This window comes from Aquarana catesbeiana, linkage group LG06, assembly GCF_042186555.1.
Source record: "Aquarana catesbeiana isolate 2022-GZ linkage group LG06, ASM4218655v1, whole genome shotgun sequence".
Classification (NCBI taxonomy): Eukaryota; Metazoa; Chordata; class Amphibia; order Anura; family Ranidae; genus Aquarana; species Aquarana catesbeiana.
The window spans coordinates 372,421,262-372,440,495 of record NC_133329.1 but is presented as its reverse complement, the minus strand read 5'-3'; positions in this window follow the sequence as shown (position 1 = coordinate 372,440,495).

The window sequence follows — 19,234 nt, the reverse complement described above, 5'->3', positions numbered from 1 at the left end:
TTTACATAATGGTGGGATCACCCTTTTCATTTGCATATGCGTCCCTAAATAAATAGAGACAAACATCGACTCCATCTCTACCTTTCCTTTGTACATTATCAAATTACTTTATATAGGCTTAAAGTGTTACTAAACCCAAAACAGTAAAATCAGTCTGTATATTCAGTAAAGCATGCTTGTTATACTCATTATGGAACCTAAGGGGTTTAATCCTCTTCATTGTGTAAAAAGGCTGTTTGATCCTGTCTTCTCTAATCCTTCCCTTCTTCCACTGTCCCCGATCCATCTCCCGATAAGACAGAGCCCTTGGAGTCACTCTGCACATGCTCAGTTTGGGGTGTATTGCTAGAGAGATTTTTTTTCCTTAGGAGGGTGCATGTGATCAGCACAGGGCCAATCAGCACTGTCCAGAGAGAGGGTCAGGGGTCCTGCAGCCTCATAGGACCGTCAGAGGTGAATGAAACTCCTCCTACAAGCTTTAACCAGACACTGATAGAAGTCACAAGACTGCTATATACTGCTGATGAGAAAAGGTATTCAGCAGTTTATATTTACTAAAATAATTGTATTTCCATGTTCTGTGTACTGTGGAAGACTGGATATAGTGAATGCAGGGCCCTGGGTTTAGTAAAACAAAACTGTTTGTCTGTGTCCATGTACATGTGAGTGAATATGTATGGAAGTGGTTTTATAATTATAAACAGTTGCGACCAGTGGAATTTTTTTTGGGGGGGGCAGCAAACAGTATGCCAACCCCCCCCCGGTTGGTCGGTAGCACTTACCCCATCACCGGGGTGGCTTCCCCTGCTCGGCGGTGGCCTCCCATTCTCCTGCTCTCCACGGGTCATCATGGCGGCGGCGGCTTCCCGTTTGCCTGCTCTTCACGGGTCATCACTGCGGCGGCTTCCGTTTCCTCCCTCCACCTCAGCGGCCAATCGGGAGTCTTCTCTTTTCCACCTTTTGGAAAACTGGTCTCACACCCGCTTCTGATTGGCTGATCTGATTGAGTGATCAGTGTTTCAACAGCGAATACTCGTTCACTGTTGTAACACACCTGGGTGGGATCAGAGTGAATCCTCTGCGCTCCGAGCCCACCCTATTTTGAAGCCTATAAGAGCCTCTGGCTCTAATCAGGTGCTTAAAACAAAAACCCTGCCACTGTAATTCATGCGCCCGGTGCCCTGAAAGGGGCCGGACACATGAATAGGGGGTGGCCGCGGCGGCCTTGGATAGATTCATGCTATGCATGAATCTATCCATTGCATATAGGGGATGGCGTGGAGAGAGGTGGCAGGGCCCGGGCACCCCTAATGGACGGGCTATTATAAATCAGCTGCTGCACTTGCAGGGTTCTAATGAGGAAAGTGGCAGGGTCTGCATCCCTTTAGATGTGATTTCCCTTTGAGAGTATCTCACAAAAAATTACATTTTTGTTGCAGGAGATGCTGGAAATCTGACTCATATCTTAGTGCAGACTTCTGGGAAAATCAGTAAGCCAATCACACAAGCAGGAAATTACATATCTGGGGGGCATTCTGTGCAACATCTGTGTACAGAACGCCTCTAGGTTGCCATATTGCATTGCATTTTATAGAAAATTACAGCACTGTAGATTGAAAAGGAAAGGTAATTTTTAATAACATTCAATTCCAATATTACTTGTGTAGCAATTGTATAAGCTAGATTATTATTTTTTGTTTGCAGAAACATCAAGTGCTTATTAGCAGAATTTTTCCTTTGCAATATTGACTTGCAATGTGCTTCGCCCCTTGCACATTATTGCCTCCTCCTCTTCTCACAGTGTGCAATTACTGTAGGTGCTGGTCCAGCTCCCCTGCCCCTCCCTCACACCTCTCTATATAACCTTTTATGCAGCAGATGGGAATGCAATACACTGAATGACAGCTCTAAATATGATGGGGCTGCTTACATCGCATCCAAGAAGGTGATGCCCAGCAGCATTCTCAAGGGTTTTGGATATCTATGCAAGGGAGACCTTTACAGGTAAATACAATGCCTAAAATTCATTAAAAAAACACATAATCTTATGAGAAAAGTGTTGTTGAAATGATGTGTCTGACAGCAGAGGGGGTTATTTACTAAAACCAAAGAGTGCAAAATTTTTGCCTGCACATGATTGGATGGCAGAGCTAGACTGGGACAAAATTTTGGCCCTGGACTTCATCCAGACCGGCCCACTTTAATTTTGCAAACACGCACCTCTCACCTCTTTTAATTATTTCACTTATTCTCCTCTGTACAGTAAAACCTTGGTTTGTGAGCATAATTCGTTCCAGAAACATGCTTGTAATCTAAAGCACTTGTATATCAAAGCATTTTTTTACAGGGTATAAAAGAGAAGAAAGGCACCTCTAAGGCCCCTTTCACACTGGGGCGGTGGGGGCGTCGGCGGTACAACAGCGCTATTTTTAGCGCTGCTGTACCGTCCTTCTTGCAGCGGTATTCGGCGGTTTTAACCCCCGCTGGCGGCCGAAAAAGGGTTAAAATTCCTCGTACAGCGCGGCTATAGCCGCGGTATTGCTGCGGTATAGCCGCGCTGTCCCATTGATTTCAATGGGCAGGAGCGGTGAAGGAGCGGTGAATACACCGCTCCTTCACCGCTCCAAAAAAGCGGTTTGCAGGACTTTTTTCACCGTCCTGCCTGCGCACCGCTTCAGTGTGAAAGCCCTCGGGCTTTCACAATGAACAAACAGCGGAGGCTGTTTAGAGGCGGTTTGCAGGCGGCATTTTTAGCGCAATACCGCCTGCAAACCGCCCCAGTGTGAAAGGGGTCTTAGTGTGGTAATAAGTTGCTAAATGTTGTACCTTCATTAAATGTAACCATATTGCTACACTTAGAGGTTCCTCTCTTCTTCTTTATACTCCAGTTGTGACATGACGCTACTCTTATATCAAGACATCGCTTGTATATCAAGGCAAAATTTATTAAAACATTTTGCTTGTCTTGCAAAAAGCTCTCAAACCAATTTACTCTCAAACCGAGGTTTTACTGTATTTTTCTCCTCCCCTCCTTCTCACATTACTGCGTGAAGTGGGAGGGCTAATGTCATGCAGGAACATTGCTAATTTTTTTTTGTTTTTATTTGTTTTTAAATAATTTTTTACAATTTATTTTTGTATTATTTTTTCACAGTAATTGGAGGGGGGGGGGGGGGGGGGTTAGTGGACGGTGTAAGTAGGCAGTAGGGCAGTGGACGGTGTCAGTCGTTTTTTGTTTTTATTATTTTATCTATTATTCTTTACAATTTTGTTGTTTATTACTTTTTTTAAATAATTTTTAAATATTTTTTTCCCACGGTGTTTCTGGGGATGGGGATGTGGGGATAGGGCTGTGAATGGTGTCAGTAGTTTTTTATATTTATGTATTTATTTTTTTACAATTTACTTTGTTTTTCATTTTTTTCACAATGCTTTTTTTTGGGGGGGAGGGGGGGGGGGGGTAGTGGATAGTGTCGGTAGGGTGTCAGTAGTTAATTTTTTTACAGTTTTATTTTTTACAATTTTTTTATATTGATTTCAATTATCAGTGGGCTATCAGGGGTCTAAACAGACCCCTGACATCTCCCCTTTGAGACAGAGAAAAGGGCACACAAATTCCCCAGTTCCTTTTCTGCTGTCTCAGCATTGAAGATGAATGGACAGGAGACAGCGGCTCCTGTCATTCATAAACTGATGCAGAGTTTGCTCTGCTCAGTTATCAAAAGACACAGGAGTGATCGCTCTGTGTCCAATTGAGAAAAGGAAGGGGCCGATAAATTACATACTTACTGGCCCCTTCCTCCACTCTGCATCCTGACACATCCCCCCAGCAGCCGACGGGAGAGGAGGGAAGCCGGCTGCGGGGGACAAGGGGGGGGGGCGGAGGAGAAGGGCAGGGGACCGGAGGAGCAGCTGGAGCACACGGGGGCGGAGGAGGAGGACAGGGGACTGGAGGAGGGGCCGGAGAACATGGGGGCAGAGGAGGAGGACAGGGGACTGGAGGAGCGGCCCGAGCACACGGGGGCAGAGGATGAGGACAGGGGACCGGAGGAGCGGCCCGAGTACAGGAGGGTGGAAGAGGAAGACAGGGGACTGGAGGAGCGGCCCGAGCACAGGAGGGTGGAGGAGGAGGACAGGGGACCGGAGGAGCGGCCCGAGCACATGGGGCTGAGGACAAGGACAGGGGACCGGAGGAGCGTCCCAAACACACGGGACAGAGGAGGAGGACAGGGGACCGAAGTAGCGGCCCAAGCACACAGGGGCAGAGGACGAGGACAGGGGACCGGAGGAGCGGCCCGAGCACACGGGGGCAGAGGATGAGCACATGGAGGAGAAGGACACATGGAACAGCCGGGGATGATCAGTGCGGCGGAAGCCACGCAGCAAATACTTTGACAGGCTCAGGCTGTCACTGAAACCGGCCCACTGAGCCATCAGTCCACTGGAAAACTCCCAGTAGTCCCGATGGCCAGTACATGCCTGGATGATGGAAGTCAGCTTCTGCTCATTTATTAAAATCTGGAGCAACTGCTGTGCATAGTAACCAAACAGATTCTAACTTCAGCTTGTTCAGGTAAGCTTTGACAATAGAACCTGGAAGTTTTTTTTGGGTTGTTTGTTGTTGTTTGATTTTTGTTTGGTGTTGTTGTTTGTTTATGTCTTGGGTTTTTTTTTTTTTTTTTTTGCATGTATGCATGTATGTATAGAAAAATTGGCATTGATAGCGAATATGTCGGCACGTTATATTTAGGCAATTTTCAGTTTTCTATTTTGTCAAAATTCAAGTGGGAATGGGAAATATAAAATCTAGTTAATATAAGGATATTTAGGCCATGGTCATTAAGCATAACCATTCCCTTTTCTTTCCTTTTTTTTTCTCTTTTTTTTCTCTCTGTATAGTTGTTGCACAATGCCATTCTTTTCAATAAAAATATATTAAACAGAACCTGGAAGTTGATTGGTTACTATGCACAGCTGCACCCGATTCTGTGTGCACCAGTTTAAATAAATCAACCCTCAGCAGTCTCCATTTTCGCTGTGCAGCAAGTCTAAATACGACTACGGAGTTTAGTAAGCACCAAAGTTAGGACCAATGCACTATTGCTGTATAAGAAATACCTCTCTCTGCAATAGAAATCTGTGTGAGGACACTTGTGAGGGGTGTGACTATTACTCAGCTCTGCCAGCACAGAGCACTGGAGTGTGAGGGCAGGAAGGGTAATTTTCACTGAGATAAAAATATACATTAAGACATTCCAAAAAAAAAAAAAATCAGTCATAAATTATAAATGTAGGAATGGAAGGACTAAAAAAGAGATCAAAAGGTGCGAGACTTCAATTGGTCTTTAAAGAGTGACCTAATAGGCTTAAAGAAAGTCACAGTCAATTGTGTTTGGTTGATAGAGTTATTGGGCAGCCTGGTTGAGCAGGCCGGTGAGTGAGTGAGCATGCCGGCGAGTGAGCAGGCAGGTGTTCTGTCAGGAAGCCGCTACCCATCTGAATATGCAACTGAAGTGATGTTGCATCACGGGCATCTTGGTACACCCGCACTCGTCCACAGTAAGCCTAGAGTTTTTCACTATTTCACTATATAAGCTGAGTTTACAGTTAAAAATAACCGTGAAAAGCAAGATTCCGCTGGGTGTATAAAGATGTCCGCTTGCCAACTTCTAACTCTAGGCTTATTGCGGACACGTGCGGGTGTACCAAGATGGCTGCAATGCAACGTTACTTTGGTTGCATATTCTGATGGGTAGCGGCTTTCTGACATCATCTCTCACCGCCCGCCCTGCATCACCGCAGCTCAGCTTCTGACAGAACACTGCCATCACTGTGCAGGCACGGGCAGCAGAGAGATTACATCATCTCTCACTGCCCGCCCTCACTCTGGGACACAGCCACTGGCAAGTGACAATCCGCATCTTGTGGCAGGCGACATTGGCAAGTGACAATCCAAATCTGGCGGCAGGAGACAGTGACAAGTGACATGCTGCATCCGGTGGCAGGCGATGGTAGCAAGTGACACACTCAGGGCTCCCACTGCTTCTGCATTATGGTGAATTGAACTATTTCATTTTATATTTTTATATGTAATAATAGAAATAATGCGCTTCAATCATCCTGACATCATATCAACCATGGCGCAAACACCAGCCATTGCCCCGACAAATTGCCCGCAAAATTTTCTGGCAGCGCCCCTCCCGAGACCAGACTCTGGATTCGCCCCTGGTCGCAAGACGGCGCAATTTTAATTCAAAGAGTGACAGCGCTGAAAGCTACAAATTGGCCTGGGCAGGAAAGGGGTGAAAATGCCTGGTATTGAAGTGGTTAAAGATTTCATGTAATTACACCAGCTGAACATAAACATATTATGACTTTTGAAGGAACTCATACAGGATTTAAAGGCTGTTTTTTTTGTATATTTGCCCGGAGTCTCTTTTAACGCTCCTTCCTCACGTTAGCTCCATAGTTCTTTATGAAGACACGGAGGATCTGAGGACAGTTTCCTGGCATGTTAGCTTGGTGCTGCTTGCATTGCTTCCTCCCCCCATCATGGCAAGGCCACATATGTCTTCCTTCTTCCACGTTATCAAGCAGACATCTCTGCTGCATCTGTGCAGGGAACTCAACTTCTTCAGCCAGAACCTGTATCTGATTGTGGTAATAAAGCTCTACTTCCTCACTTCAAAAACTGCATCAGATAAGAGCAATTACTTTAAATGAGTCATAGCAAGAGGCAAAGAACATTTTTCTTCTTTTTTTCTTTATTTCAAGCCTTTGAACTCCAATTTCTTCAAAGGTGTACTGAAACGAGGTTATGAGGTGATTGTCTAAAAATCGCCAAATTGCCCATTGCGTAGCGCTAATAGTCATTTTTAAAATCTATGCATAGCAAAGTGTAGCTCTTTAACCATTAAAGTGCAAAAGGATCTCTGCGCCTAAAGGAGAGGCAGGAGATTGTGGGAAAAATGTGTTGTTCATGGCTTTGTGTCTCAATCTCTAATCACGGATCTAACGTGTAGGGCCAGGCTGGGGACAGAAAGGAAGAACATAAGATACCAGAAAATATTCCTACTTTCCCACAAGACTAGACAAAAGCAAAATGCCAGTGTTGCCCACATTATCCAAAAATTGTAGTTTCATTATTATTATTATTATGTTTATTATTATTATTTGTGTCATTATTATTATTATTATTATTATTATTATTATTATTATTAATAGTACCAGTAGTAGAAATATTAGTATTTTTATTATTGTTATTATTATTATTATTATTATTATTCTACCATTAGTAGTATAGTAATGGCTTAGTGGTTAGCACTTTTTCTTGCAGCAATAGGGTCATCTGTTTGAACATTTGAACCCCAGTCAAGGACTCTGTCTGCATGGAGTTTGCATGTTCTCACTGTGCTTGTGTGAGCTTCCCTTCACACCACACTCCAATTCAGTAGCGGCTGATGGTAACTTTTTTTTGGATGGGGGGCGGCAAAGCCCCTGCTCTCCTCCTTGGGCATCACGGCAGCTTCTCCTCCCCCCTGCTCGGCGGTTTCTGTCTCCTCCCTCCTCCTCGTGGCCAATCAGAATGCTTCTCCTTCTGGCCAATAGGGAAACGGGTCTCAGACACGCTTCCTGATTGGCGGAGAGGAGATTCAGTGTGAGAATAGTGAATATTCATTTGCTATTCTCACACACCTGGGTGGGCTCAGAGCACATTCTCTGCGTCCCCAAAGCCCACCCTATTTTGAAGCCTATTAGAGCCTCTGGCTCTAATCGGTGCTTCAAAAAAACACCCACCCCGCATTGGAATTGGATGGGGGGCACCTCCCGTGCGCCCTTAATGAACGGGTCGCCCCTGCTCCAATAAGGGATCTAATGTGTAGGGGCAGGGCCAGGGACAAAAAAGAAGTGACATAGGAGACCAAAAAATATTTGCACTTTCCCATAAGACTGGACAAAGGGAAAATGCCAGTGTTGCACATGATATCTAAAATTGTAGTTTCATTTTTATTATTATTATTATCATTATGATTATTTATATTGTTATTCTTATTATTCTTATTATTATTATTGTTATTTATATTGCTATTATTATTATTATTATTTATATTATTGTTGTTATTATTATTAATATTATACCATTAGTAGTATAGTAATGGCTTAGGGGTTAGAACTTCTTGCGGTAATAGGGTCCTCTGTTTGAACCCCGGTCAATGACTCTGCCTGCATGGAGTTTGCATGTTCTCACTTGTGTGGGTTTCCCTTCCTCCCACATTCTAATCAGGGATCTAATGTGTAGGGGCCAGGCTGGGGACAGAAAAGAAATGACATAGGAGACCAGAAAATACAGACATCCCAATCTGCAAAAACTAATTTCAGTGAGGTGGCGCCCCCCCCCCCCCCCACACCAATTTAACACAACTACAGGGTGATCAAATCCTCTAGTGGAATCAGTATACAGGTATAGAGTGTTTAGAGGTTTACTTCTTCTCGGAGATATTAAAAAAACACTCTAATTACCATGACCACTTCAGTGATTTGAAGTGGTCATAGTGGTAGGAGTCAGTATGTGAAATGCAGCCTTACCAGTGCCCATGAAATGCAGCCTTACCAGTGCCCATGAAATGCAGCCTTATCAGTGCCCATGAAATGCAGCCTTATCAGTGCCCATGAAATGCAGCCTTATCAGTGCCTACGAAATGCAGCCTTACCAGTGCCAATGAAATGCAACCTGATTAGTGCCCATGAAAATGCAGCCTTACCAGTGCCCATGAAATGTAGCCTTACCAGTGCCCATGAAATACAGCCTTACCAGTGCCAATGAAATGCAGCCTTACCGGTGCCAATGAAATGCCGTCTTACCAGTGCCAATGAAATGCAGCCTTATCAATGCCCATGAAATGCAGCCTTACCAGTGCCAATGAAATGCAGCCTGGTTAGTGCCAATGAAATGCCGCCTTACCAGTGCCAATGAAATGCAGCCTGATCAGTAGACAATATGCAGAACGAAAAAATGTGTTTTGTTTCATTTCCATTCGTTATTTACATAAATTTGTTTAGTTAAATTTTCGTTTAACCCGTTTAATTTGTTTTTGGAATTCATTTTGTTTATTCATATTCTAATCGATTTGAATTTTCGGAATCTGAATCGATTCAAATAGTTTTTGAATCATTCTTGAATAGTTTTCAAATTCGAATAGTTTGGTTTTCGAGTTCAGCTTTAAAGTAAATGTGTGTGTTTATATATATATAGATATCTATATATCTATATATATATAGATATATAGATATCTATATATCTATATATCTATATATATATAGATATATAGATATAGATATCTATATATCTATATATATATAGATATATAGATATCTATATCTATATATCTATATATATATCTATATATATATCTATATAGATATATATATAGATATATATATAGATAGATATATAGATATATAATTATATGACTTTTTTTCTCAGAGAATAGGTGGAGGAACTCCCCCCTTCTGAGTCACATCTTGTCTCCGCCCTCTACCCACCTTCGAGAATCGTCACTGGGTTCTACCCCCTACCCACCCCTCAGTACCAGCCCTTTTAGAGAGCCAAGTTTCATTTTGTGGTGCTAAGTAAATTTGTATGGAAAAGCAGGAAAATATTTCCCTTGCAGCCAGCATCAATAGACCACCCCAGCAAGAATAGATTCAGCAACAACAGATCTCCCAGCAGCCAGTATCAATAGACTCTGCAGCATCCAGCAACAATATGATTCTCAACTAGGCAGGTTGAAGGGCTCCAGGGTGCTTGTCCAATCTGGAGGAAACTGTTTTTCCTCTGTGCTTGGTAAAACTCTGTTTGGGATCTGGAGCCCAGAGATTTTTTTTAGTGATATGGATGGGGGGAGGTCTCCAATCCTGGGACCAGGTTTTATATAGAATAGCCAGGAGATTGATTTTGCAGGTGTGTTACATAAATTTGTTTTAGGTTCTTCTTGTAGAGTCAGGACCAGGGTTCTGGGCTCCACCCTCTTGAGAATTCCATGTTGGTGTAAGGGAGCAGCCACAAGCATATATGTCTGTAAGGTGCAGTCTGTGATAGAGCAGACAGAGGACCCAAGCCTGCGAGCTGGAGCAGCAGGAAAGTGGGGAAAGTGTTAACCAGGGGCGGCCCCTCCATTAAGGACGCACGGGAGCCACCCCCCCATCCATCACTGCCTCCCCTATCCATGTGTCCGGCCCCTTTCAGGACAACGGTGCATGGATTCCAATGCAGAGGGACTGTTTTTTTGAAGCACCAGTTAGAGCCAGAAGCTCTAATAGGCTTCAATATAAGGTGGGCTCTGGTCGCAGAGAATGCGCTTCGAGCCCACCCAGGTGTGTTACAACAGAGAATCAATGCTGTAACACTGATCCTCCTCCCGGCCGATTGGCTGAAAGGACAGGCGATCCTATTGGACGCATAGGAGGAGGAGGGAAGGGCCGCACAGTGGAAGCCGTCGTAATGCAGAGAGGACACAGAAGCCGCTGCATGCTGTCCATAGGAGCCCGCAACCCGCCACCCATAAGAACCTGCAACCCGGCCGCTGCCCGCCTCCCGTAGGTGGGGGGGTGCCTCCAACCGACCAATGGGGGATGGTTGTTTGCCACCCTCTGGTGCTAACAGAGGTACAGTGGTTGTACGTGAATCCAGAGTCACTGTTACATGGACCAAGGCACAAAGCCTGAGCAGCGGTGCTGCTAATGAGAGCCGGGAGGCTGAATCTTACTTTGTTTTGCATGTGATGGTGGAAAACCCTGCATGGGCAACAGATCATTTTGTTGGATATTTTTCTTTCTCTGCAATAAAGGTGGGCCAACAACCCCTTAACCACTTAAGGACCACCCTGCGTACATATACTGTGGCAGGGCGGCCCTTAATGCAAAATCACGTACCTGTACTTGATTTATTCCTTCTGGTCTGGGGGCGGGCGCGCCGCTGGGAATCTGGTGATCGTTCGGAGAGAGGCAGAAGTGTGGTCTGCCTATGTAAACAAGGCAGACCGCCATTCTGCCAGAGGGGAAAATGGAGAACTTGTGTTTCTGATCAGCAGAAACACGAATCTCTGTTTTCCTTTAGTCAAAGCACCCCTCCCCACAGTTAGAAAGCACCCCCTAGGGAAACATTTAACCCATTGATCGCCCCTGATGTTAACCCCTTCCCTGCCAGTGTCATTTATACGTGACAGTGCTTTTTTTTTTTTCTTTTTTTTTAGCATTGATCACTGTATTGGTGTCACTGGTCCCCGAAAATTGTCACTTAGTGTCAAGTTTGACCGCCACAATGTCACAGTCCCGCTAAAAATCGCTGATCGCCACCATTGCTAGTAAAAAAATAAATAAAAAGTCCCTAAATCTTTTCCATAGTTAGTAGACGTTATAACTTTTGCACAAACCAATCAATATACGTTTATTGAGATTTTTTTTTAACAAAAATATGTAGCAGAATACATCTTGGCCTAAATTTATGAAGAAATTCTATTTTTTACATTTTTTATTGGATATGTTTTATAGCAGAAAGTAAAAAAATATTGTTTTTTTTTTTTTTTTTTAAATCGTCAGCCTTTTTTTGTTTATAGTGCAAAAAATATGAACCACAGAGGTGATCAAATCCCACCAAAAGAAAGCTCAATTTGTGAGAAAAAAGGGACATCAATTTTATTTGGGTACAGCGTCACATGACCGCGCAATTGTCAGTTAAAGTAACGTAGTGCCGTATCGCAAAAAATGGCCTGGTCATGGAGCTGAAGTGGTTAAACGGCACAACTAACGTGAGCTCTAAACTAGAGCCAAAGAACCCCCAAACGTCAATTAAAAAAAAGAAATATATATATATATATATATATATATATATATATATATATATATATATATATATATATATATATATGGTAGGTTAATTGGATCCTGTCTAAATTGTCCCTAGTATGTATGAATGTGAGTTAGGGACCTTAGATTGTAAGCTCCTTGAGGGTAGGGACTGATGTGAATGTACAATGTATATGTAAAGCGCTGCGTAAATTGATGGCGCTATATAAGTACCTGAAATAAATAAATAAATAAATATATTATACTACAAGGGCTACAAGGGCTGTAATTGCTGGGCTCATTCTGAAAACCCCAGTGACTTTTATGCTGATCCACTGGCTTAATAACTCATTGAGCCGCAACCAGTCTCCAGATCAAGAAAGTCAAATACAACTCAAATCTCTTCATGTTCATGCCTATTCCAGGTCAAACATTCCAAGTATTGAATCAGGAAGGTTAACATGACAGCCAGGGAGCTAGCATTTACAGATACAATACTAAAGACTTGTTTCCTTTATTTTCCAAAGAACTCTCCAGCTTGTGGGGGTTTATCACATTAGTGCTTAGCCAAATTAACTTTTACTAAGAATGACTCAATCCCATGATACATGGGGAAATACGTGCTAATCGACTGTACACTGGCTCTGGGCACAAACTGTCCACCTCCACTTGGTCCTTGGAGAGTTTGGCCAGTCAATCACTCCTGAGTTACATGTGAAATAGACTAGAGATGAGTGATTTAATGTATCCTTATAGAAAACCCCATTTTCACTACTGATTCATACCCAAACCACAGACCACAGTACTTAGTGTGTCATTTTTTGTGGCTGACCCTCAATAAACCTGAAATTGAAGTTTTCTTTGTGGTACCACTGAGTCACCATTAATGGAGCATGGTCACATTTATAGTTATTTCTTCCATTAGTAACAGTGACAAAGTGTTTACATAAATGTCTCCAGATTCTCTGAATAGATTACTTCTCTCTCACCCAAGTACCATTCTGTAGAAACTTATACAGTAAAACCTTGGATTGTGAGCGTAATTTGTTCCAGAAACATGCCTGTAATCAAAAGCACTTGTATATCAAAGCGAATTTCCCCATAAGAAATAATGGAAACTCAAATGATTCGTTTCACAACCATTTATTCATAAGTCCTTCAGTTTATAGTCCGTATAAAAAGATTATAGCAATGTGTTCTGTAACCATAAAATATCCATCTACAAATGGAAGCCTCCACAAGGGGATTAGAAGCAAAATCCAGCAGGAGCTCCAGAGTATAAAAGAGAAGAGAGGCGCCTCTAAGTGTAGCAATATGGTTATATTTAATGAAAATGCAACATTTAGCAACTCACATGGTTGATGATTAAAAGAGGCACAGCTAAGTATGCAGGCATCCGGGGTAAAGCTGTTCACATAGACCATCCTCCGCCGGCTCTCACCGCTGTCAGTCTGCAATCCTGACCAGAAGACTACCCTGCAGTAGAACGATCTGAAAGCGTAGCTTGAACCGCTCAGGGAGGGCAGCATGGAAGGGATGATGTCGATGGCAGTGCAAAAAATCCAAGTAAAGTGCTTCACCACGTCTGGTAAAAATATACACTCACCAGACCTATGCAGCCATAAAGACCTGCCAGGCTTTGAAACTACAGCATGGAGATAGTGTAGGGTGGGTTCAGCTTCCTGAGGACGCACATATCTGCGAAATGCATTGAGACTGTGCCCCTGTCATGAATTTTTTAGCACTGATCACTGTATTAGTGTCACTGGTTTCCAAAAAAGTGTCAGTTAGTGTCAGATTTGTCCGCCGTAATATTACATTCCCGCTATAAGTTACTGATCACGTCATTAGTAGTAAATAATAAATAAATCCATAAATCCATAAATATACCCCATAGTTTGTAAACGCTACAACTTTTGTGCAAACCAATCAATATCAATATTCGCTTATTGGAATTTTTTTATACCAAAAATGTGTAGCAGAATGCATATTGGCCCAAATTGATGAAGAAATTAGATTTTTGGAAAAAAAAAAATTTATTGAATATATTTTATAGCAGAAAGTAAAAAATATTGGGGTTTATTTACTAACGGTAAATCCCCCCGGAAGGACGCCCATATAGGCGCCAGCGCGAGACAGCCCACTAACATCATAGCAAGTGAGGGGGAGGCGCCACAGGCCTGGAGACTAAGCATCCGGCAATGTGTGCCATCAACACCTCCCATAGTGCTTGCGAGTGTGGATACACCATGCGCCTGCTCCCGATGAGTGACCCAATAGCCATGAAACACGTAGAGCTACCAGATGCTGTGTTTCACTCTTGTGTCATATTTTCATGTTTTCCATTTTTTAACCATTATGATAGGACCATTGAGGCCATAGGTCATGCAGGCATTACCTTGCAAACTATGCATGTACCCATACGCAATTGGTGGACTGTGTAATTTCATCATGTTATATCATGTGTTCCCAGTGTTATTATCACGTTTAATTGTTTCTAGACTGATATTAGCAACATGTATTTAACCTCTGTATATGATTTAATAAACAATTTTATATATCCACCAATCTACTGAATTGCTATCATGTGCTTCATGTAAAGTCCCACCCCCTTGTTGCTCTTCCTTGATCACATTGATAAGGATGGAAATACATGGCCTTACCATGTTTTTATACAAAGTCCCAACCCCCCCCCCCCCCCCCCCCCATAATATCACATTTATTTTGTTGAATAATGGGACATGAGCTCAAATGTATGTGTTGTTATCCATCTTTATCACCTGTCTGTCTGTTCAGAAACGTTCCATACCTGTATCCTTCCCAATGCGTCCTCAAACACATAATGCACAGAAAGGCCTATGAGGGGTGGTGACTCCATCAGGACACTACCTTTTTGAAAGCTTAAATCAGAATCACAAAAACTATACATTTTTTTGGTTTTGGTTTCTAAATTAGTGTTGGTAGGAAAAGTTGCTTCTCTTGAGATTAGCACAATATAATGACATTCCCCAGTAGTGCCCTTCCTAATGAACACCTGTGTCCCAAACCCTCACTCATTGGACCATCCAACCAGAGGCAAACTGAGATCCTGGGAGGCAAACATGACCAATGAGTTCTTTCATGGTAGGGAAAAAAAAAGTTTGGGGACTAAAAAAAGTGTACCATGCAAAGTGTGCCATGATACTGTAGTGAATGGTGACCTTGGTGAAAAGTGGGTGTTCCTAAAGGACTTTATTGGTTTCCACATCTTTCAAGCTCAGCTTTCTTTGCAGTTCTCTACGTTTGGGCATAAGGCAACTAAGAGCTACAAAGGAAGTTGGTGCTGCGTCAAACATCTATGACTATAGAGTTACACATGTCGGTGTATACAGAGTGGTAAATAACAGCCCACTCCCTCCCTCCTCCTCCATGCCCATTAACCAGCTAAACACAATGGAGGAGGGATATTATATATAGATTAATGGTGACTTCACCTCCCTCTTATTCTAAGACACGGGCTGGAGGGTCACGACAAAGCCTGTGACTGGTAGAAATGTTATTTCCACAAAAGTTCCACAAAGTTATAAAGATTTTATTTCAAATATATATTTGTATGCTAATTTAAAGCAGAGTCCCACTCAAAAGTGGAACTTACGCTCATTTGTCTCCTCTTTCCCTCCGGTGCCACAATTAGCACCATTCGGGGGGGAGGGAGGATAGGATACATGTCTTTGACAGTTATCCTGTTCCCACTCCTGGGAGTATGGGCCGCGGCCCGTGACATGACCCCGGGGCTCCCTCCTCCTCCCTCCTCCTTTCCCTGTTGCCGGGCCAGTAGGAGAGAGGAGCGGGGCCTCTCGCATGTGCAGTAGGGTTCCCGGCCTGAAGCCGCAATGGCGGCCGCAGCATCCGACAGCTGATGGAAACATCAGTTGCCTTGCCGACATCGCGGGACTCCAGGACAGGTAAGTGTCCTATTATTAAAAGCCAGCAGCTGCAGTATGTGTAATTTTTTTTTTTTTTGGGTGGAACACAGCTTTAAAACAGTTTATTGCTATTATTTATTATTTTTTTACTCTGTATTCTTAAGGCTGTTTTTTATTTTTATTTTGAATATGTGACCAGCAGCAGAGGACTAGAAGTGCCTCCTTCTTATGTTTCCCTGCAGACAGGCTGGGAAAGATCTGGGTCATGTGACAGCTGTATATCGATTAGGGTGCTTAGATGTTGGTTTTTTTTTTATAATTACAATTAAACAGCGAAGGAGCCATATCCAAACTATTCCCACAAAGTTGAGAGCATGAAATTGTACAAAATGTCTTGGTATGCTGACACCTTAAGAGTTCCCTTCACTGGAACTAAGGGGCCAAACCCAACCCTTGAAAAACAACCCCACACCATAATCCCCCCTCCACCAAATGATTTGGACCAATGCACAAAGCAAGGTCCATAAAGACATGGATGAGTGAGTTTGGAGTGGAGGAACTTGACTCCTGACCCCAGCCTGATAGAACACCTTTGGGATGAATTACAACAGAGACTGCGAGGCAGGCCTTCTTGTCCACATCAGTGCCTGACCTCACAAATGCGCTTCTGGAAGAATGGTCAAACATTCCCATAAACACCCTCCTAAACCTTGTGGACAGCCTTCCCAGAAGAGTTGAAGCTGTTAGAGCTGCAAAGGGTGGGTCAACGCAATATTGAACCCTACGGAATAACACTGGGATGCCGTTAATGTTCATGTGTGTGTAAAGGCAGGCGTCCCAATACTTTTGGTAATATAGTGTATATTTAAAGGGAACTTAGGTAAACTGATATACAAGGGCTACTATTTTTAATTTGTTATTATAAGGCAAAGGGGATGATTTACTAACGGCAAATAGACTGTGCATTTTGCAAAGTGCAATTGCACTCAGCAAGTGAAGATGCTCCAGAGCTTAGTAAATGAGGTAAAGCTTCACTTTGTAAAGAATATCCAATCACGTGCAAGGAAAATAAAATGAACAGCATTTTTTTTTGCACATGATTGGATGATGGAAGTCAGCAGAGCTTCTGCTCATTTACTAAGCTCTGGAGCACCTGTACATGCTGAGAGCAAATGCACTTTGCAAAGTACACAGTCTTTTTGCCTTTAGTAATGCAACCCCAAACAGTCTAGGGCAACCGATTTTATTTCCCATTTTTATTGTTTCAATATATTACACAGCACTTTACAGCTTAAATATAACCATTCCCATCAGTTCTGGTGAGTCACTGACCATTGGAGCGACTCCAGTAAGATTAGTCGGAGAGGGAATAGTACTGCTCAGGAGACAATAAAATGCTGTTAAAATAGGAAGTTCACTCATTTTTAATCATGATCTGTACTTTATAATCCTTCAGCTAGGCAAGATTTAACAGGCTCCTTGCTGGACCTCTGAGTAGAATGTCTTAGGTCGATGACTTTATGTTGCTCTTATGTCCATTGACAAGGACCAAACTGTAAACTGCTATGATTTGATACAAAAAGTTTTGACGTACAGAGGATCCTTGCATAAAAGAGGTAAGTATGCAGGCAAGTGGGTTAAAGTGACCTTGCCAGGGGCCAACAAAGTGACAAAGGCGCTAACCTAAGAAAAATAGCATTGTTCATACCTGTCCAATTGCCACAACTTCATTCTGTTGCAAACCACGCTGCTGTGGTTTCTCCCAATGACTCATATGTCAGTATAGCATCCTACATTGACTAGGGGTCAACAGAAAGAACCACATAGGCCAGCAGGAAGGCCCACTATTCGACCAGATAGGATTAGCAGCAGGAACTGTGCTAGAGAGTGAAGCTTTACCAAATGAGCAAACAGACAGGTATGTACAAAGCGGCTTTCTTTTAAAATGAGTGCCTTTGTAACTTTGTTAACCCCCCGAAAGGGTCACTGTAATTACAGCATGTTGACAATAGGTGTGTGGCTATGGGAAAAGTTAGGGCTCCTTCAGACAGGCATTAAATTCTATAGCAGCCTTAAATCTGCTTAAGGGCTAGTTTACACTTGCTTCAAAACAAGGCTTCAGGCAGGCTAATGCCCCGTACACACGGTCGGACTTTGTTCGGACATTCCGACAACAAAATCCTAGGATTTTTTCCGACGGATGTTGGCTCAAACTTGTCTTGCATACACACGGTCACACAAAGTTGTCGGAAAATCCGATCGTTCTAAACGCGGTGACGTAAAACACGTACGTCGGGACTATAAACGGGGCAGTGGCCAATAGCTTTCATCTCTTTATTTATTCTGAGCATGCGTGGCACTTTGTCCGTCGGATTTGTGTACACACGATCGGAATTTCCGACAACGGATTTTGTTGTCGGAAAATTTTATAGCAAGCTCTCAAACTTTGTGTGTCGGAAAATCCGATGGAAAATGTGTGATGGAGCCTACACACGGTCGGAATTTCCGACAACAAGGTCCTATCACACATTTTCCGTCGGAAAATCCGACCGTGTGTACGGGGCATTAGTTGAAGCTCTCTGAAAGCCAGGCAAAGCCCCTGTCACTAAATAAAATGGTTAGCTTACAGTCCTGTTTACACCTTGCTTTTGCTTGGTGCTTCAATGAGGCTTCGATGAGGCTTTGGTGGAGCTTCGATGAGCCTTTGGTGGGGCTTTGGTGAGGCTTCGATGAGGCTTCGGTGGGGCTTTAACCGAGCTTTACCATAGACTTCTATGGAGGCTTTGAAGATGCTTTGAAGCACCACTAAAGCTATATGGGGTATCATTTTTGAAGCAAAGCCAAAGCAAAGCAAAAGCAAGGTGTAAGCAGGACTGTAAGCTAACCATTTTATTTAGTGACAGCGTTCAGAGAGCTTTAACAAAGCCTGTCCGAAGCCTTGTTTTGAAGCAAGTGTAAACTAGCTGTTAATGTGTGTTGAAGCCGAAGCAAGTGTAAATGAACCCTAAAGCACCTATAGCGTTAAAGAGAATTATAGATGTGTTGTACCGGCATTCGTGTAGTGTCAGGCAATGCTCCTCAAACGTCCTAGGAGATGTGTTTTATTATTTTGTACAAGGCTAAAATGGGAAATGATCACTTTTGACCATTTGCAATCTCACCTTAAATACATAGTAAATGCCATAGGTGCATTTACAGTGCTTTTACGGTGCGTTTTAATAGAAATGAATGGAGGCAATTGCACCAATGCTTGCCGAACTCTGCAGGCAGCTTTATGTTTGCCTCACCCAACATGAGGCAATGCTAACACTGCAGTGTGAACACCTCCATCTGCTCTCTATTTTAACAATATGTATCAATGCTGTCACCACAGGATGGCGCTGTGGACAGCACAGTAGGATATAATATGCCACTCCTATAACTTATTCAAGACTCTTATTTACGCTCTCTATTTTAACAATTGTGTGTGGCGTTGATAGGCGTTC